Source organism: Sinohyriopsis cumingii, unplaced genomic scaffold, assembly GCF_028554795.1.
Source record: "Sinohyriopsis cumingii isolate HCF-2022 unplaced genomic scaffold, ASM2855479v2 utg001517l, whole genome shotgun sequence".
Lineage (NCBI taxonomy): Eukaryota > Metazoa > Mollusca > Bivalvia > Unionida > Unionidae > Sinohyriopsis > Sinohyriopsis cumingii.
This window is the reverse complement of record NW_028316009.1, coordinates 508,380-528,380: the sequence shown is the minus strand read 5'-3', so window position 1 is coordinate 528,380 and position 20,001 is coordinate 508,380. Positions and strand designations below refer to the sequence as shown.

Here is a 20,001-nt window from a genome sequence, read left to right as displayed (position 1 = left end):
CGTTTCGGGCTTGTCTTGTTCTTGAAACTGATATCAGCCATTGACCTCCCATAGTTACTTCACAGCAAGTTGACAGTGAAATAGCAATAGTCGTCTAGCAAGAACTATGGTCAATCACATCCAGCTGTTTAGTACACAATGCTTTCCCGAACTGTTACGTAGGGAAAGGGATTGTGTTTGCACTGGCAAGATCGCTTGGTGTCATAAATGAAAAATGCAGGTATAAATTTGAGGTTGCAGTGCATCAACCTCTTTTGCTATGAACCACTGCAAATCGACTTGTCAGGTCAAAGGAATACTACTATTTGTTTCCTCTGTTTTATTAAATTTGAAATCTTTGTGCCACTGATTGGCCAGCTACGCTTCGCCGTACTCCGAGTCTAGAAGCTTTGGATTGTTGAAAGTGCTGCTGATACAGAAGTAACTGGTGATGCAGATGATCTCTACAATGAGACTTATGATGAAGCTGTCACTGCTTTTGATAAGGACAACAAGCTTGCTGTATTAACGAAGTTGTTCCTGTTATTTGAAGATATTGTTTCTCTTTCTCTCTCTCTCTCTCTCTCTCTCTCTCTCTCTCTCTACTGCAGAGAAGTTCTGTGAAAATAAAACTTGATTTTCGTCGAATCCAGTAAGCATGTTTCCATTTATTTCTCTTTCTTTCTTTCTTTCTCTCACAAATATGCTGGATCGCTGTTACTCAAAGATATTTCACACGTTCGTTGTGAGATGGCTCTTTGAAAGTTGTTTGTTGTAGGGTTTAATGCCATTTTTCAGCACAAGATAGGCTATGCATGGCAGGCAATATAAATGGTGGAGGAAGAACCCGGGAGAAGAAAACTGAACGGAAAGAACTCCCGACCCATGATAACATACTGGGAGGCTTTCTCTGATAACCACATGGGCCAAATCCGAAACTCAAACACACGCAGACAGGTGAGATGGCCGCGATCCGTAATGGTGGGCTATTTAGACCACCCGGGGTACCCACCCCTTGAAAGAGCAGTGTAAGAAATAATAACATTATCGATTGGCACGTGCTAATCAGAGACATCCAGACTAATTTTGTCATAAGCTTGAGATTATTGGTTATTTTTAATTGAATTATCAGGGGTTAGCGCGAACGCAGACCCCCACACTAATAAATAACGACCCCGAGTCACCCACATTTGGGGTGATCGCAGGTTTCAGCCCAACCGAAGTGCAATGGAAAGGCCTCATCCTGGGGAAACCGCCTAGCTGATCACGGTACTCCCTGGTCCAGGTAAGTATGATTTCTTGACGTTTACTGACGTTTATCAACTGACATTTGTGTCTGGAGTAGGAAGTGTGCCTCTAAGTAATGAAAATAAATTAAAACGATTCAGGGCCATGGTACTGCTGATGTCTTAGTATTCCGAATAACTTTATAGCTTATGTTTCAACATTACAAAAGTAACTGAAATGTCTTCAAATAGTCCTTTATTTGCAATTTCAGTTTCTTTTACGGTGGATATATGCTATATAGGTTTGCTCGGACGGCAGGGGATAGTTTCGTATATTGGCCCCTGGCAAATTTCTTAACTTGAGGCAACGGTGCGTATTTTTCAGCTATTATGGTTTTTTAATTAAATATATGGATACATTTTTCAATTCCGCGTTTCGGGCTTGTCTTGTTCTTGAAACTGATATCAGCCATTGACCTCCCATAGTTACTTCACAGCAAGTTGACAGTGAAATAGCAATAGTCGTCTAGCAAGAACTATGGTCAATCACATCCAGCTGTTTAGTACACAATGCTTTCCCGAACTGTTACGTAGGGAAAGGGATTGTGTTTGCACTGGCAAGATCGCTTGGTGTCATAAATGAAAAATGCAGGTATAAATTTGAGGTTGCAGTGCATCAACCTCTTTTGCTATGAACCACTGCAAATCGACTTGTCAGGTCAAAGGAATACTACTATTTGTTTCCTCTGTTTTATTAAATTTGAAATCTTTGTGCCACTGATTGGCCAGCTACGCTTCGCCGTACTCCGAGTCTAGAAGCTTTGGATTGTTGAAAGTGCTGCTGATACAGAAGTAACTGGTGATGCAGATGATCTCTACAATGAGACTTATGATGAAGCTGTCACTGCTTTTGATAAGGACAACAAGCTTGCTGTATTAACGAAGTTGTTCCTGTTATTTGAAGATATTGTTTCTCTCTCTCTCTCTCTCTCTCTCTCTCTCTCTCTCTCTCTCTCTCTACTGCAGAGAAGTTCTGTGAAAATAAAACTTGATTTTCGTCGAATCCAGTAAGCATGTTTCCATTTATTTCTCTTTCTTTCTTTCTTTCTCTCACAAATATGCTGGATCGCTGTTACTCAAAGATATTTCACACGTTCGTTGTGAGATGGCTCTTTGAAAGTTGTTTGTTGTAGGGTTTAATGCCATTTTTCAGCACAAGATAGGCTATGCATGGCAGGCAATATAAATGGTGGAGGAAGAACCCGGGAGAAGAAAACTGAACGGAAAGAACTCCCGACCCATGATAACATACTGGCAAGCTTTCTCTGATAACCACATGGGCCAAATCCGAAACTCAAACACACGCAGACAGGTGAGATGGCCGCGATCCGTAATGGTGGGCTATTTAGACCACCCGGGGTACCCACCCCTTGAAAGAGCAGTGTAAGAAATAATAACATTATCGATTGGCACGTGCTAATCAAAGACATCCAGACTAATTTTGTCATAAGCTTGAGATTATTGGTTATTTTTAATTGAATTATCAGGGGTTAGCGCGAACGCAGACCCCCACACTAATAAATAACGACCCCGAGTCACCCACATTTGGGGTGATCGCAGGTTTCAGCCCAACCGAAGTGCAATGGAAAGGCCTCATCCTGGGGAAACCGCCTAGCTGATCACGGTACTCCCTGGTCCAGGTAAGTATGATTTCTTGACGTTTACTGACGTTTATCAACTGACATTTGTGTCTGGAGTAGGAAGTGTGCCTCTAAGTAATGAAAATAAATTAAAACGATTCAGGGCCATGGTACTGCTGATGTCTTAGTATTCCGAATAACTTTATAGCTTATGTTTCAACATTACAAAAGTAACTGAAATGTCTTCAAATAGTCCTTTATTTGCAATTTCAGTTTCTTTTACGGTGGATATATGCTATATAGGTTTGCTCGGACGGCAGGGGATAGTTTCGTATATTGGCCCCTGGCAAATTTCTTAACTTGAGGCAACGGTGCGTATTTTTCAGCTATTATGGTTTTTTAATTAAATATATGGATACATTTTTCAATTCCGCGTTTCGGGCTTGTCTTGTTCTTGAAACTGATATCAGCCATTGACCTCCCATAGTTACTTCACAGCAAGTTGACAGTGAAATAGCAATAGTCGTCTAGCAAGAACTATGGTCAATCACATCCAGCTGTTTAGTACACAATGCTTTCCCGAACTGTTGCGTAGGGAAAGGGATTGTGTTTGCACTGGCAAGATCGCTTGGTGTCATAAATGAAAAATGCAGGTATAAATTTGAGGTTGCAGTGCATCAACCTCTTTTGCTATGAACCACTGCAAATCGACTTGTCAGGTCAAAGGAATACTACTATTTGTTTCCTCTGTTTTATTAAATTTGAAATCTTTGTGCCACTGATTGGCCAGCTACGCTTCGCCGTACTCCGAGTCTAGAAGCTTTGGATTGTTGAAAGTGCTGCTGATACAGAAGTAACTGGTGATGCAGATGATCTCTACAATGAGACTTATGATGAAGCTGTCACTGCTTTTGATAAGGACAACAAGCTTGCTGTATTAACGAAGTTGTTCCTGTTATTTGAAGATATTGTTTCTCTCTCTCTCTCTCTCTCTCTCTCTCTCTCTCTCTCTCTCTCTCTACTGCAGAGAAGTTCTGTGAAAATAAAACTTGATTTTCGTCGAATCCAGTAAGCATGTTTCCATTTATTTCTCTTTCTTTCTTTCTTTCTCTCACAAATATGCTGGATCGCTGTTACTCAAAGATATTTCACACGTTCGTTGTGAGATGGCTCTTTGAAAGTTGTTTGTTGTAGGGTTTAATGCCATTTTTCAGCACAAGATAGGCTATGCATGGCAGGCAATATAAATGGTGGAAGAAGAACCCGGGAGAAGAAAAATGAACGGAAAGAACTCCCGACCCATGATAACATACTGGCAAGCTTTCTCTGATAACCACATGGGCCAAATCCGAAACTCAAACACACGCAGACAGGTGAGATGGCCGCGATCCGTAATGGTGGGCTATTTAGACCACCCGGGGTACCCACCCCTTGAAAGAGCAGTGTAAGAAATAATAACATTATCTATTGGCACGTGCTAATCAGAGACATCCAGACTAATTTTGTCATAAGCTTGAGATTATTGGTTATTTTTAATTGAATTATCAGGGGTTAGCGCGAACGCAGACCCCCACACTAATAAATAACGACCCCGAGTCACCCACATTTGGGGTGATCGCAGGTTTCAGCCCAACCGAAGTGCAATGGAAAGGCCTCATCCTGGGGAAACCGCCTAGCTGATCACGGTACTCCCTGGTCCAGGTAAGTATGATTTCTTGACGTTTACTGACGTTTATCAACTGACATTTGTGTCTGGAGTAGGAAGTGTGCCTCTAAGTAATGAAAATAAATTAAAACGATTCAGGGTCATGGTACTGCTGATGTCTTAGTATTCCGAATAACTTTATAGCTTATGTTTCAACATTACAAAAGTAACTGAAATGTCTTCAAATAGTCCTTTATTTGCAATTTCAGTTTCTTTTACGGTGGATATATGCTATATAGGTTTGCTCGGACGGCAGGGGATAGTTTCGTATATTGGCCCCTGGCAAATTTCTTAACTTGAGGCAACGGTGCGTATTTTTCAGCTATTATGGTTTTTTAATTAAATATATGGATACATTTTTCAATTCCGCGTTTCGGGCTTGTCTTGTTCTTGAAACTGATATCAGCCATTGACCTCCCATAGTTACTTCACAGCAAGTTGACAGTGAAATAGCAATAGTCGTCTAGCAAGAACTATGGTCAATCACATCCAGCTGTTTAGTACACAATGCTTTCCCGAACTGTTACGTAGGGAAAGGGATTGTGTTTGCACTGGCAAGATCGCTTGGTGTCATAAATGAAAAATGCAGGTATAAATTTGAGGTTGCAGTGCATCAACCTCTTTTGCTATGAACCACTGCAAATCGACTTGTCAGGTCAAAGGAATACTACTATTTGTTTCCTCTGTTTTATTAAATTTGAAATCTTTGTGCCACTGATTGGCCAGCTACGCTTCGCCGTACTCCGAGTCTAGAAGCTTTGGATTGTTGAAAGTGCTGCTGATACAGAAGTAACTGGTGATGCAGATGATCTCTACAATGAGACTTATGATGAAGCTGTCACTGCTTTTGATAAGGACAACAAGCTTGCTGTATTAACGAAGTTGTTCCTGTTATTTGAAGATATTGTTTCTCTCTCTCTCTCTCTCTCTCTCTCTCTACTGCAGAGAAGTTCTGTGAAAATAAAACTTGATTTTCGTCGAATCCAGTAAGCATGTTTCCATTTATTTCTCTTTCTTTCTTTCTTTCTCTCACAAATATGCTGGATCGCTGTTACTCAAAGATATTTCACACGTTCGTTGTGAGATGGCTCTTTGAAAGTTGTTTGTTGTAGGGTTTAATGCCATTTTTCAGCACAAGATAGGCTATGCATGGCAGGCAATATAAATGGTGGAGGAAGAACCCGGGAGAAGAAAAATGAACGGAAAGAACTCCCGACCCATGATAACATACTGGCAAGCTTTCTCTGATAACCACATGGGCCAAATCCGAAACTCAAACACACGCAGACAGGTGAGATGGCCGCGATCCGTAATGGTGGGCTATTTAGACCACCCGGGGTACCCACCCCTTGAAAGAGCAGTGTAAGAAATAATAACATTATCGATTGGCACGTGCTAATCAGAGACATCCAGACTAATTTTGTCATAAGCTTGAGATTATTGGTTATTTTTAATTGAATTATCAGGGGTTAGCGCGAACGCAGACCCCCACACTAATAAATAACGACCCCGAGTCACCCACATTTGGGGTGATCGCAGGTTTCAGCCCAACCGAAGTGCAATGGAAAGGCCTCATCCTGGGGAAACCGCCTAGCTGATCACGGTACTCCCTGGTCCAGGTAAGTATGATTTCTTGACGTTTACTGACGTTTATCAACTGACATTTGTGTCTGGAGTAGGAAGTGTGCCTCTAAGTAATGAAAATAAATTAAAACGATTCAGGGCCATGGTACTGCTGATGTCTTAGTATTCCGAATAACTTTATAGCTTATGTTTCAACATTACAAAAGTAACTGAAATGTCTTCAAATAGTCCTTTATTTGCAATTTCAGTTTCTTTTACGGTGGATATATGCTATATAGGTTTGCTCGGACGGCAGGGGATAGTTTCGTATATTGGCCCCTGGCAAATTTCTTAACTTGAGGCAACGGTGCGTATTTTTCAGCTATTATGGTTTTTTAATTAAATATATGGATACATTTTTCAATTCCGCGTTTCGGGCTTGTCTTGTTCTTGAAACTGATATCAGCCATTGACCTCCCATAGTTACTTCACAGCAAGTTGACAGTGAAATAGCAATAGTCGTCTACCAAGAACTATGGTCAATCACATCCAGCTGTTTAGTACACAATGCTTTCCCGAACTGTTGCGTAGGGAAAGGGATTGTGTTTGCACTGGCAAGATCGCTTGGTGTCATAAATGAAAAATGCAGGTATAAATTTGAGGTTGCAGTGCATCAACCTCTTTTGCTATGAACCACTGCAAATCGACTTGTCAGGTCAAAGGAATACTACTATTTGTTTCCTCTGTTTTATTAAATTTGAAATCTTTGTGCCACTGATTGGCCAGCTACGCTTCGCCGTACTCCGAGTCTAGAAGCTTTGGATTGTTGAAAGTGCTGCTGATACAGAAGTAACTGGTGATGCAGATGATCTCTACAATGAGACTTATGATGAAGCTGTCACTGCTTTTGATAAGGACAACAAGCTTGCTGTATTAACGAAGTTGTTCCTGTTATTTGAAGATATTGTTTCTCTCTCTCTCTCTCTCTCTCTCTCTCTCTCTCTCTCTCTCTCTCTCTCTCTACTGCAGAGAAGTTCTGTGAAAATAAAACTTGATTTTCGTCGAATCCAGTAAGCATGTTTCCATTTATTTCTCTTTCTTTCTTTCTTTCTCTCACAAATATGCTGGATCGCTGTTACTCAAAGATATTTCACACGTTCGTTGTGAGACGGCTCTTTGAAAGTTGTTTGTTGTAGGGTTTAATGCCATTTTTCAGCACAAGATAGGCTATGCATGGCAGGCAATATAAATGGTGGAGGAAGAACCCGGGAGAAGAAAAATGAACGGAAAGAACTCCCGACCCATGATAACATACTGGCAAGCTTTCTCTGATAACCACATGGGCCAAATCCGAAACTCAAACACACGCAGACAGGTGAGATGGCCGCGATCCGTAATGGTGGGCTATTTAGACCACCCGGGGTACCCACCCCTTGAAAGAGCAGTGTAAGAAATAATAACATTATCGATTGGCACGTGCTAATCAGAGACATCCAGACTAATTTTGTCATAAGCTTGAGATTATTGGTTATTTTTAATTGAATTATCAGGGGTTAGCGCGAACGCAGACCCCCACACTAATAAATAACGACCCCGAGTCACCCACATTTGGGGTGATCGCAGGTTTCAGCCCAACCGAAGTGCAATGGAAAGGCCTCATCCTGGGGAAACCGCCTAGCTGATCACGGTACTCCCTGGTCCAGGTAAGTATGATTTCTTGACGTTTACTGACGTTTATCAACTGACATTTGTGTCTGGAGTAGGAAGTGTGCCTCTAAGTAATGAAAATAAATTAAAACGATTCAGGGCCATGGTACTGCTGATGTCTTAGTATTCCGAATAACTTTATAGCTTATGTTTCAACATTACAAAAGTAACTGAAATGTCTTCAAATAGTCCTTTATTTGCAATTTCAGTTTCTTTTACGGTGGATATATGCTATATAGGTTTGCTCGGACGGCAGGGGATAGTTTCGTATATTGGCCCCTGGCAAATTTCTTAACTTGAGGCAACGGTGCGTATTTTTCAGCTATTATGGTTTTTTAATTAAATATATGGATACATTTTTCAATTCCGCGTTTCGGGCTTGTCTTGTTCTTGAAACTGATATCAGCCATTGACCTCCCATAGTTACTTCACAGCAAGTTGACAGTGAAATAGCAATAGTCGTCTAGCAAGAACTATGGTCAATCACATCCAGCTGTTTAGTACACAATGCTTTCCCGAACTGTTACGTAGGGAAAGGGATTGTGTTTGCACTGGCAAGATCGCTTGGTGTCATAAATGAAAAATGCAGGTATAAATTTGAGGTTGCAGTGCATCAACCTCTTTTGCTATGAACCACTGCAAATCGACTTGTCAGGTCAAAGGAATACTACTATTTGTTTCCTCTGTTTTATTAAATTTGAAATCTTTGTGCCACTGATTGGCCAGCTACGCTTCGCCGTACTCCGAGTCTAGAAGCTTTGGATTGTTGAAAGTGCTGCTGATACAGAAGTAACTGGTGATGCAGATGATCTCTACAATGAGACTTATGATGAAGCTGTCACTGCTTTTGATAAGGACAACAAGCTTGCTGTATTAACGAAGTTGTTCCTGTTATTTGAAGATATTCTTTCTCTCTCTCTCTCTCTCTCTCTCTCTCTCTCTACTGCAGAGAAGTTCTGTGAAAATAAAACTTGATTTTCGTCGAATCCAGTAAGCATGTTTCCATTTATTTCTCTTTCTTTCTTTCTTTCTCTCACAAATATGCTGGATCGCTGTTACTCAAAGATATTTCACACGTTCGTTGTGAGATGGCTCTTTGAAAGTTGTTTGTTGTAGGGTTTAATGCCATTTTTCAGCACAAGATAGGCTATGCATGGCAGGCAATATAAATGGTGGAGGAAGAACCCGGGAGAAGAAAACTGAACGGAAAGAACTCCCGACCCATGATAACATGCTGGCAAGCTTTCTCTGATAACCACATGGGCCAAATCCGAAACTCAAACACACGCAGACAGGTGAGATGGCCGCGATCCGTAATGGTGGGCTATTTAGACCACCCGGGGTACCCACCCCTTGAAAGAGCAGTGTAAGAAATAATAACATTATCGATTGGCACGTGCTAATCAAAGACATCCAGACTAATTTTGTCATAAGCTTGAGATTATTGGTTATTTTTAATTGAATTATCAGGGGTTAGCGCGAACGCAGACCCCCACACTAATAAATAACGACCCCGAGTCACCCACATTTGGGGTGATCGCAGGTTTCAGCCCAACCGAAGTGCAATGGAAAGGCCTCATCCTGGGGAAACCGCCTAGCTGATCACGGTACTCCCTGGTCCAGGTAAGTATGATTTCTTGACGTTTACTGACGTTTATCAACTGACATTTGTGTCTGGAGTAGGAAGTGTGCCTCTAAGTAATGAAAATAAATTAAAACGATTCAGGGCCATGGTACTGCTGATGTCTTAGTATTCCGAATAACTTTATAGCTTATGTTTCAACATTACAAAAGTAACTGAAATGTCTTCAAATAGTCCTTTATTTGCAATTTCAGTTTCTTTTACGGTGGATATATGCTATATAGGTTTGCTCGGACGGCAGGGGATAGTTTCGTATATTGGCCCCTGGCAAATTTCTTAACTTGAGGCAACGGTGCGTATTTTTCAGCTATTATGGTTTTTTAATTAAATATATGGATACATTTTTCAATTCCGCGTTTCGGGCTTGTCTTGTTCTTGAAACTGATATCAGCCATTGACCTCCCATAGTTACTTCACAGCAAGTTGACAGTGAAATAGCAATAGTCGTCTAGCAAGAACTATGGTCAATCACATCCAGCTGTTTAGTACACAATGCTTTCCCGAACTGTTACGTAGGGAAAGGGATTGTGTTTGCACTGGCAAGATCGCTTGGTGTCATAAATGAAAAATGCAGGTATAAATTTGAGGTTGCAGTGCATCAACCTCTTTTGCTATGAACCACTGCAAATCGACTTGTCAGGTCAAAGGAATACTACTATTTGTTTCCTCTGTTTTATTAAATTTGAAATCTTTGTGCCACTGATTGGCCAGCTACGCTTCGCCGTACTCCGAGTCTAGAAGCTTTGGATTGTTGAAAGTGCTGCTGATACAGAAGTAACTGGTGATGCAGATGATCTCTACAATGAGACTTATGATGAAGCTGTCACTGCTTTTGATAAGGACAACAAGCTTGCTGTATTAACGAAGTTGTTCCTGTTATTTGAAGATATTGTTTCTCTCTCTCTCTCTCTCTCTCTCTCTACTGCAGAGAAGTTCTGTGAAAATAAAACTTGATTTTCGTCGAATCCAGTAAGCATGTTTCCATTTATTTCTCTTTCTTTCTTTCTTTCTCTCACAAATATGCTGGATCGCTGTTACTCAAAGATATTTCACACGTTCGTTGTGAGATGGCTCTTTGAAAGTTGTTTGTTGTAGGGTTTAATGCCATTTTTCAGCACAAGATAGGCTATGCATGGCAGGCAATATAAATGGTGGAGGAAGAACCCGGGAGAAGAAAAATGAACGGAAAGAACTCCCGACCCATGATAACATACTGGCAAGCTTTCTCTGATAACCACATGGGCCAAATCCGAAACTCAAACACACGCAGACAGGTGAGATGGCCGCGATCCGTAATGGTGGGCTATTTAGACCACCCGGGGTACCCACCCCTTGAAAGAGCAGTGTAAGAAATAATAACATTATCGATTGGCACGTGCTAATCAGAGACATCCAGACTAATTTTGTCATAAGCTTGAGATTATTGGTTATTTTTAATTGAATTATCAGGGGTTAGCGCGAACGCAGACCCCCACACTAATAAATAACGACCCCGAGTCACCCACATTTGGGGTGATCGCAGGTTTCAGCCCAACCGAAGTGCAATGGAAAGGCCTCATCCTGGGGAAACCGCCTAGCTGATCACGGTACTCCCTGGTCCAGGTAAGTATGATTTCTTGACGTTTACTGACGTTTATCAACTGACATTTGTGTCTGGAGTAGGAAGTGTGCCTCTAAGTAATGAAAATAAATTAAAACGATTCAGGGCCATGGTACTGCTGATGTCTTAGTATTCCGAATAACTTTATAGCTTATGTTTCAACATTACAAAAGTAACTGAAATGTCTTCAAATAGTCCTTTATTTGCAATTTCAGTTTCTTTTACGGTGGATATATGCTATATAGGTTTGCTCGGACGGCAGGGGATAGTTTCGTATATTGGCCCCTGGCAAATTTCTTAACTTGAGGCAACGGTGCGTATTTTTCAGCTATTATGGTTTTTTAATTAAATATATGGATACATTTTTCAATTCCGCGTTTCGGGCTTGTCTTGTTCTTGAAACTGATATCAGCCATTGACCTCCCATAGTTACTTCACAGCAAGTTGACAGTGAAATAGCAATAGTCGTCTACCAAGAACTATGGTCAATCACATCCAGCTGTTTAGTACACAATGCTTTCCCGAACTGTTGCGTAGGGAAAGGGATTGTGTTTGCACTGGCAAGATCGCTTGGTGTCATAAATGAAAAATGCAGGTATAAATTTGAGGTTGCAGTGCATCAACCTCTTTTGCTATGAACCACTGCAAATCGACTTGTCAGGTCAAAGGAATACTACTATTTGTTTCCTCTGTTTTATTAAATTTGAAATCTTTGTGCCACTGATTGGCCAGCTACGCTTCGCCGTACTCCGAGTCTAGAAGCTTTGGATTGTTGAAAGTGCTGCTGATACAGAAGTAACTGGTGATGCAGATGATCTCTACAATGAGACTTATGATGAAGCTGTCACTGCTTTTGATAAGGACAACAAGCTTGCTGTATTAACGAAGTTGTTCCTGTTATTTGAAGATATTGTTTCTCTCTCTCTCTCTCTCTCTCTCTCTCTCTCTCTCTCTCTCTCTCTCTCTCTCTCTACTGCAGAGAAGTTCTGTGAAAATAAAACTTGATTTTCGTCGAATCCAGTAAGCATGTTTCCATTTATTTCTCTTTCTTTCTTTCTTTCTCTCACAAATATGCTGGATCGCTGTTACTCAAAGATATTTCACACGTTCGTTGTGAGATGGCTCTTTGAAAGTTGTTTGTTGTAGGGTTTAATGCCATTTTTCAGCACAAGATAGGCTATGCATGGCAGGCAATATAAATGGTGGAGGAAGAACCCGGGAGAAGAAAAATGAACGGAAAGAACTCCCGACCCATGATAACATACTGGCAAGCTTTCTCTGATAACCACATGGGCCAAATCCGAAACTCAAACACACGCAGACAGGTGAGATGGCCGCGATCCGTAATGGTGGGCTATTTAGACCACCCGGGGTACCCACCCCTTGAAAGAGCAGTGTAAGAAATAATAACATTATCGATTGGCACGTGCTAATCAGAGACATCCAGACTAATTTTGTCATAAGCTTGAGATTATTGGTTATTTTTAATTGAATTATCAGGGGTTAGCGCGAACGCAGACCCCCACACTAATAAATAACGACCCCGAGTCACCCACATTTGGGGTGATCGCAGGTTTCAGCCCAACCGAAGTGCAATGGAAAGGCCTCATCCTGGGGAAACCGCCTAGCTGATCACGGTACTCCCTGGTCCAGGTAAGTATGACTTCTTGACGTTTACTGACGTTTATCAACTGACATTTGTGTCTGGAGTAGGAAGTGTGCCTCTAAGTAATGAAAATAAATTAAAACGATTCAGGGCCATGGTACTGCTGATGTCTTAGTATTCCGAATAACTTTATAGCTTATGTTTCAACATTACAAAAGTAACTGAAATGTCTTCAAATAGTCCTTTATTTGCAATTTCAGTTTCTTTTACGGTGGATATATGCTATATAGGTTTGCTCGGACGGCAGGGGATAGTTTCGTATATTGGCCCCTGGCAAATTTCTTAACTTGAGGCAACGGTGCGTATTTTTCAGCTATTATGGTTTTTTAATTAAATATATGGATACATTTTTCAATTCCGCGTTTCGGGCTTGTCTTGTTCTTGAAACTGATATCAGCCATTGACCTCCCATAGTTACTTCACAGCAAGTTGACAGTGAAATAGCAATAGTCGTCTAGCAAGAACTATGGTCAATCACATCCAGCTGTTTAGTACACAATGCTTTCCCGAACTGTTACGTAGGGAAAGGGATTGTGTTTGCACTGGCAAGATCGCTTGGTGTCATAAATGAAAAATGCAGGTATAAATTTGAGGTTGCAGTGCATCAACCTCTTTTGCTATGAACCACTGCAAATCGACTTGTCAGGTCAAAGGAATACTACTATTTGTTTCCTCTGTTTTATTAAATTTGAAATCTTTGTGCCACTGATTGGCCAGCTACGCTTCGCCGTACTCCGAGTCTAGAAGCTTTGGATTGTTGAAAGTGCTGCTGATACAGAAGTAACTGGTGATGCAGATGATCTCTACAATGAGACTTATGATGAAGCTGTCACTGCTTTTGATAAGGACAACAAGCTTGCTGTATTAACGAAGTTGTTAATGTTATTTGAAGATATTGTTTCTCTCTCTCTCTCTCTCTCTCTCTCTCTCTCTCTCTCTACTGCAGAGAAGTTCTGTGAAAATAAAACTTGATTTTCGTCGAATCCAGTAAGCATGTTTCCATTTATTTCTCTTTCTTTCTTTCTTTCTCTCACAAATATGCTGGATCGCTGTTACTCAAAGATATTTCACACGTTCGTTGTGAGATGGCTCTTTGAAAGTTGTTTGTTGTAGGGTTTAATGCCATTTTTCAGCACAAGATAGGCTATGCATGGCAGGCAATATAAATGGTGGAGGAAGAACCCGGGAGAAGAAAACTGAACGGAAAGAACTCCCGACCCATGATAACATACTGGCAAGCTTTCTCTGATAACCACATGGGCCAAATCCGAAACTCAAACACACGCAGACAGGTGAGATGGCCGCGATCCGTAATGGTGGGCTATTTAGACCACCCGGGGTACCCACCCCTTGAAAGAGCAGTGTAAGAAATAATAACATTATCGATTGGCACGTGCTAATCAGAGACATCCAGACTAATTTTGTCATAAGCTTGAGATTATTGGTTATTTTTAATTGAATTATCAGGGGTTAGCGCGAACGCAGACCCCCACACTAATAAATAACGACCCCGAGTCACCCACATTTGGGGTGATCGCAGGTTTCAGCCCAACCGAAGTGCAATGGAAAGGCCTCATCCTGGGGAAACCGCCTAGCTGATCACGGTACTCCCTGGTCCAGGTAAGTATGATTTCTTGACGTTTACTGACGTTTATCAACTGACATTTGTGTCTGGAGTAGGAAGTGTGCCTCTAAGTAATGAAAATAAATTAAAACGATTCAGGGCCATGGTACTGCTGATGTCTTAGTATTCCGAATAACTTTATAGCTTATGTTTCAACATTACAAAAGTAACTGAAATGTCTTCAAATAGTCCTTTATTTGCAATTTCAGTTTCTTTTACGGTGGATATATGCTATATAGGTTTGCTCGGACGGCAGGGGATAGTTTCGTATATTGGCCCCTGGCAAATTTCTTAACTTGAGGCAACGGTGCGTATTTTTCAGCTATTATGGTTTTTTAATTAAATATATGGATACATTTTTCAATTCCGCGTTTCGGGCTTGTCTTGTTCTTGAAACTGATATCAGCCATTGACCTCCCATAGTTACTTCACAGCAAGTTGACAGTGAAATAGCAATAGTCGTCTAGCAAGAACTATGGTCAATCACATCCAGCTGTTTAGTACACAATGCTTTCCCGAACTGTTACGTAGGGAAAGGGATTGTGTTTGCACTGGCAAGATCGCTTGGTGTCATAAATGAAAAATGCAGGTATAAATTTGAGGTTGCAGTGCATCAACCTCTTTTGCTATGAACCACTGCAAATCGACTTGTCAGGTCAAAGGAATACTACTATTTGTTTCCTCTGTTTTATTAAATTTGAAATCTTTGTGCCACTGATTGGCCAGCTACGCTTCGCCGTACTCCGAGTCTAGAAGCTTTGGATTGTTGAAAGTGCTGCTGATACAGAAGTAACTGGTGATGCAGATGATCTCTACAATGAGACTTATGATGAAGCTGTCACTGCTTTTGATAAGGACAACAAGCTTGCTGTATTAACGAAGTTGTTCCTGTTATTTGAAGATATTGTTTCTCTCTCTCTCTCTCTCTCTCTCTACTGCAGAGAAGTTCTGTGAAAATAAAACTTGATTTTCGTCGAATCCAGTAAGCATGTTTCCATTTATTTCTCTTTCTTTCTTTCTTTCTCTCACAAATATGCTGGATCGCTGTTACTCAAAGATATTTCACACGTTCGTTGTGAGATGGCTCTTTGAAAGTTGTTTGTTGTAGGGTTTAATGCCATTTTTCAGCACAAGATAGGCTATGCATGGCAGGCAATATAAATGGTGGAGGAAGAACCCGGGAGAAGAAAAATGAACGGAAAGAACTCCCGACCCATGATAACATACTGGCAAGCTTTCTCTGATAACCACATGGGCCAAATCCGAAGCTCAAACACACGCAGACAGGTGAGATGGCCGCGATCCGTAATGGTGGGCTATTTAGACCACCCGGGGTACCCACCCCTTGAAAGAGCAGTGTAAGAAATAATAACATTATCGATTGGCACGTGCTAATCAGAGACATCCAGACTAATTTTGTCATAAGCTTGAGATTATTGGTTATTTTTAATTGAATTATCAGGGGTTAGCGCGAACGCAGACCCCCACACTAATAAATAACGACCCCGAGTCACCCACATTTGGGGTGATCGCAGGTTTCAGCCCAACCGAAGTGCAATGGAAAGGCCTCATCCTGGGGAAACCGCCTAGCTGATCACGGTACTCCCTGGTCCAGGTAAGTATGATTTCTTGACGTTTACTGACGTTTATCAACTGACATTTGTGTCTGGAGTAGGAAGTGTGCCTCTAAGTAATGAAAATAAATTAAAACGATTCAGGGCCATGGTACTGCTGATGTCTTAGTATTCCGAATAACTTTATAGCTTATGTTTCAACATTACAAAAGTAACTGAAATGTCTTCAAATAGTCCTTTATTTGCAATTTCAGTTTCTTTTACGGTGGATATATGCTATATAGGTTTGCTCGGACGGCAGGGGATAGTTTCGTATATTGGCCCCTGGCAAATTTCTTAACTTGAGGCAACGGTGCGTATTTTTCAGCTATTATGGTTTTTTAATTAAATATATGGATACATTTTTCAATTCCGCGTTTCGGGCTTGTCTTGTTCTTGAAACTGATATCAGCCATTGACCTCCCATAGTTACTTCACAGCAAGTTGACAGTGAAATAGCAATAGTCGTCTACCAAGAACTATGGTCAATCACATCCAGCTGTTTAGTACACAATGCTTTCCCGAACTGTTGCGTAGGGAAAGGGATTGTGTTTGCACTGGCAAGATCGCTTGGTGTCATAAATGAAAAATGCAGGTATAAATTTGAGGTTGCAGTGCATCAACCTCTTTTGCTATGAACCACTGCAAATCGACTTGTCAGGTCAAAGGAATACTACTATTTGTTTCCTCTGTTTTATTAAATTTGAAATCTTTGTGCCACTGATTGGCCAGCTACGCTTCGCCGTACTCCGAGTCTAGAAGCTTTGGATTGTTGAAAGTGCTGCTGATACAGAAGTAACTGGTGATGCAGATGATCTCTACAATGAGACTTATGATGAAGCTGTCACTGCTTTTGATAAGGACAACAAGCTTGCTGTATTAACGAAGTTGTTCCTGTTATTTGAAGATATTGTTTCTCTCTCTCTCTCTCTCTCTCTCTCTCTCTCTCTCTCTCTCTACTGCAGAGAAGTTCTGTGAAAATAAAACTTGATTTTCGTCGAATCCAGTAAGCATGTTTCCATTTATTTCTCTTTCTTTCTTTCTTTCTCTCACAAATATGCTGGATCGCTGTTACTCAAAGATATTTCACACGTTCGTTGTGAGATGGCTCTTTGAAAGTTGTTTGTTGTAGGGTTTAATGCCATTTTTCAGCACAAGATAGGCTATGCATGGCAGGCAATATAAATGGTGGAGGAAGAACCCGGGAGAAGAAAAATGAACGGAAAGAACTCCCGACCCATGATAACATACTGGCAAGCTTTCTCTGATAACCACATGGGCCAAATCCGAAACTCAAACACACGCAGACAGGTGAGATGGCCGCGATCCGTAATGGTGGGCTATTTAGACCACCCGGGGTACCCACCCCTTGAAAGAGCAGTGTAAGAAATAATAACATTATCGATTGGCACGTGCTAATCAGAGACATCCAGACTAATTTTGTCATAAGCTTGAGATTATTGGTTATTTTTAATTGAATTATCAGGGGTTAGCGCGAACGCAGACCCCCACACTAATAAATAACGACCCCGAGTCACCCACATTTGGGGTGATCGCAGGTTTCAGCCCAACCGAAGTGCAATGGAAAGGCCTCATCCTGGGGAAACCGCCTAGCTGATCACGGTACTCCCTGGTCCAGGTAAGTATGATTTCTTGACGTTTACTGACGTTTATCAACTGACATTTGTGTCTGGAGTAGGAAGTGTGCCTCTAAGTAATGAAAATAAATTAAAACGATTCAGGGCCATGGTACTGCTGATGTCTTAGTATTCCGAATAACTTTATAGCTTATGTTTCAACATTACAAAAGTAACTGAAATGTCTTCAAATAGTCCTTTATTTGCAATTTCAGTTTCTTTTACGGTGGATATATGCTATATAGGTTTGCTCGGACGGCAGGGGATAGTTTCGTATATTGGCCCCTGGCAAATTTCTTAACTTGAGGCAACGGTGCGTATTTTTCAGCTATTATGGTTTTTTAATTAAATATATGGATACATTTTTCAATTCCGCGTTTCGGGCTTGTCTTGTTCTTGAAACTGATATCAGCCATTGACCTCCCATAGTTACTTCACAGCAAGTTGACAGTGAAATAGCAATAGTCGTCTAGCAAGAACTATGGTCAATCACATCCAGCTGTTTAGTACACAATGCTTTCCCGAACTGTTACGTAGGGAAAGGGATTGTGTTTGCACTGGCAAGATCGCTTGGTGTCATAAATGAAAAATGCAGGTATAAATTTGAGGTTGCAGTGCATCAACCTCTTTTGCTATGAACCACTGCAAATCGACTTGTCAGGTCAAAGGAATACTACTATTTGTTTCCTCTGTTTTATTAAATTTGAAATCTTTGTGCCACTGATTGGCCAGCTACGCTTCGCCGTACTCCGAGTCTAGAAGCTTTGGATTGTTGAAAGTGCTGCTGATACAGAAGTAACTGGTGATGCAGATGATCTCTACAATGAGACTTATGATGAAGCTGTCACTGCTTTTGATAAGGACAACAAGCTTGCTGTATTAACGAAGTTGTTCCTGTTATTTGAAGATATTGTTTCTCTCTCTCTCTCTCTCTCTCTCTACTGCAGAGAAGTTCTGTGAAAATAAAACTTGATTTTCGTCGAATCCAGTAAGCATGTTTCCATTTATTTCTCTTTCTTTCTTTCTTTCTCTCACAAATATGCTGGATCGCTGTTACTCAAAGATATTTCACACGTTCGTTGTGAGATGGCTCTTTGAAAGTTGTTTGTTGTAGGGTTTAATGCCATTTTTCAGCACAAGATAGGCTATGCATGGCAGGCAATATAAATGGTGGAGGAAGAACCCGGGAGAAGAAAAATGAACGGAAAGAACTCCCGACCCATGATAACATACTGGCAAGCTTTCTCTGATAACCACATGGGCCAAATCCGAAACTCAAACACACGCAGACAGGTGAGATGGCCGCGATCCGTAATGGTGGGCTATTTAGACCACCCGGGGTACCCACCCCTTGAAAGAGCAGTGTAAGAAATAATAACATTATCGATTGGCACGTGCTAATCAGAGACATCCAGACTAATTTTGTCATAAGCTTGAGATTATTGGTTATTTTTAATTGAATTATCAGGGGTTAGCGCGAACGCAGACCCCCACACTAATAAATAACGACCCCGAGTCACCCACATTTGGGGTGATCGCAAGTTTCAGCCCAACCGAAGTGCAATGGAAAGGCCTCATCCTGGGGAAACCGCCTAGCTGATCACGGTACTCCCTGGTCCAGGTAAGTATGATTTCTTGACGTTTACTGACGTTTATCAACTGACATTTGTGTCTGGAGTAGGAAGTGTGCCTCTAAGTAATGAAAATAAATTAAAACGATTCAGGGCCATGGTACTGCTGATGTCTTAGTATTCCGAATAACTTTATAGCTTATGTTTCAACATTACAAAAGTAACTGAAATGTCTTCAAATAGTCCTTTATTTGCAATTTCAGTTTCTTTTACGGTGGATATATGCTATATAGGTTTGCTCGGACGGCAGGGGATAGTTTCGTATATTGGCCCCTGGCAAATTTCTTAACTTGAGGCAACGGTGCGTATTTTTCAGCTATTATGGTTTTTTAATTAAATATATGGATACATTTTTCAATTCCGCGTTTCGGGCTTGTCTTGTTCTTGAAACTGATATCAGCCATTGACCTCCCATAGTTACTTCACAGCAAGTTGACAGTGAAATAGCAATAGTCGTCTACCAAGAACTATGGTCAATCACATCCAGCTGTTTAGTACACAATGCTTTCCCGAACTGTTGCGTAGGGAAAGGGATTGTGTTTGCACTGGCAAGATCGCTTGGTGTCATAAATGAAAAATGCAGGTATAAATTTGAGGTTGCAGTGCATCAACCTCTTTTGCTATGAACCACTGCAAATCGACTTGTCAGGTCAAAGGAATACTACTATTTGTTTCCTCTGTTTTATTAAATTTGAAATCTTTGTGCCACTGATTGGCCAGCTACGCTTCGCCGTACTCCGAGTCTAGAAGCTTTGGATTGTTGAAAGT

General features: G+C 41.1%; 12 non-coding genes across 12 annotated transcripts; all 12 read right to left on the bottom strand.

The window, feature by feature from the left end:
* Positions 1-1,108: 1,108 nt before the first annotated feature.
* Positions 1,109-1,272, bottom strand: LOC149772167 (U1 spliceosomal RNA). Its single transcript, XR_016417751.1, has one exon. It is a non-coding gene; the product is annotated as a U1 spliceosomal RNA (small nuclear RNA).
* A 1,477-nt stretch (positions 1,273-2,749) lies between these two features.
* On the bottom strand, positions 2,750-2,913 carry LOC149772166 (U1 spliceosomal RNA). The gene has a single exon (XR_016417750.1). It is a non-coding gene; the product is annotated as a U1 spliceosomal RNA (small nuclear RNA).
* A 1,477-nt stretch (positions 2,914-4,390) lies between these two features.
* On the bottom strand, positions 4,391-4,554 carry LOC149772165 (U1 spliceosomal RNA). The gene has a single exon (XR_016417749.1). It is a non-coding gene; the product is annotated as a U1 spliceosomal RNA (small nuclear RNA).
* A 1,459-nt stretch (positions 4,555-6,013) lies between these two features.
* On the bottom strand, positions 6,014-6,177 carry LOC149772164 (U1 spliceosomal RNA). The gene has a single exon (XR_016417748.1). It is a non-coding gene; the product is annotated as a U1 spliceosomal RNA (small nuclear RNA).
* Positions 6,178-7,660: 1,483 nt separating this feature from the next.
* Positions 7,661-7,824, bottom strand: LOC149772163 (U1 spliceosomal RNA). The gene has a single exon (XR_016417746.1). It is a non-coding gene; the product is annotated as a U1 spliceosomal RNA (small nuclear RNA).
* A 1,463-nt stretch (positions 7,825-9,287) lies between these two features.
* On the bottom strand, positions 9,288-9,451 carry LOC149772162 (U1 spliceosomal RNA). Its single transcript, XR_016417745.1, has one exon. It is a non-coding gene; the product is annotated as a U1 spliceosomal RNA (small nuclear RNA).
* Positions 9,452-10,908: 1,457 nt separating this feature from the next.
* On the bottom strand, positions 10,909-11,072 carry LOC149772161 (U1 spliceosomal RNA). Its single transcript, XR_016417744.1, has one exon. It is a non-coding gene; the product is annotated as a U1 spliceosomal RNA (small nuclear RNA).
* Positions 11,073-12,559: 1,487 nt separating this feature from the next.
* On the bottom strand, positions 12,560-12,723 carry LOC149772160 (U1 spliceosomal RNA). Its single transcript, XR_016417743.1, has one exon. It is a non-coding gene; the product is annotated as a U1 spliceosomal RNA (small nuclear RNA).
* Positions 12,724-14,192: 1,469 nt separating this feature from the next.
* On the bottom strand, positions 14,193-14,356 carry LOC149772159 (U1 spliceosomal RNA). Its single transcript, XR_016417742.1, has one exon. It is a non-coding gene; the product is annotated as a U1 spliceosomal RNA (small nuclear RNA).
* A 1,455-nt stretch (positions 14,357-15,811) lies between these two features.
* LOC149772158 (U1 spliceosomal RNA) lies at positions 15,812-15,975 on the bottom strand. Its single transcript, XR_016417741.1, has one exon. It is a non-coding gene; the product is annotated as a U1 spliceosomal RNA (small nuclear RNA).
* Positions 15,976-17,448: 1,473 nt separating this feature from the next.
* Positions 17,449-17,612, bottom strand: LOC149772157 (U1 spliceosomal RNA). The gene has a single exon (XR_016417740.1). It is a non-coding gene; the product is annotated as a U1 spliceosomal RNA (small nuclear RNA).
* Positions 17,613-19,067: 1,455 nt separating this feature from the next.
* Positions 19,068-19,231, bottom strand: LOC149772156 (U1 spliceosomal RNA). Its single transcript, XR_016417907.1, has one exon. It is a non-coding gene; the product is annotated as a U1 spliceosomal RNA (small nuclear RNA).
* Positions 19,232-20,001: the final 770 nt, after the last annotated feature.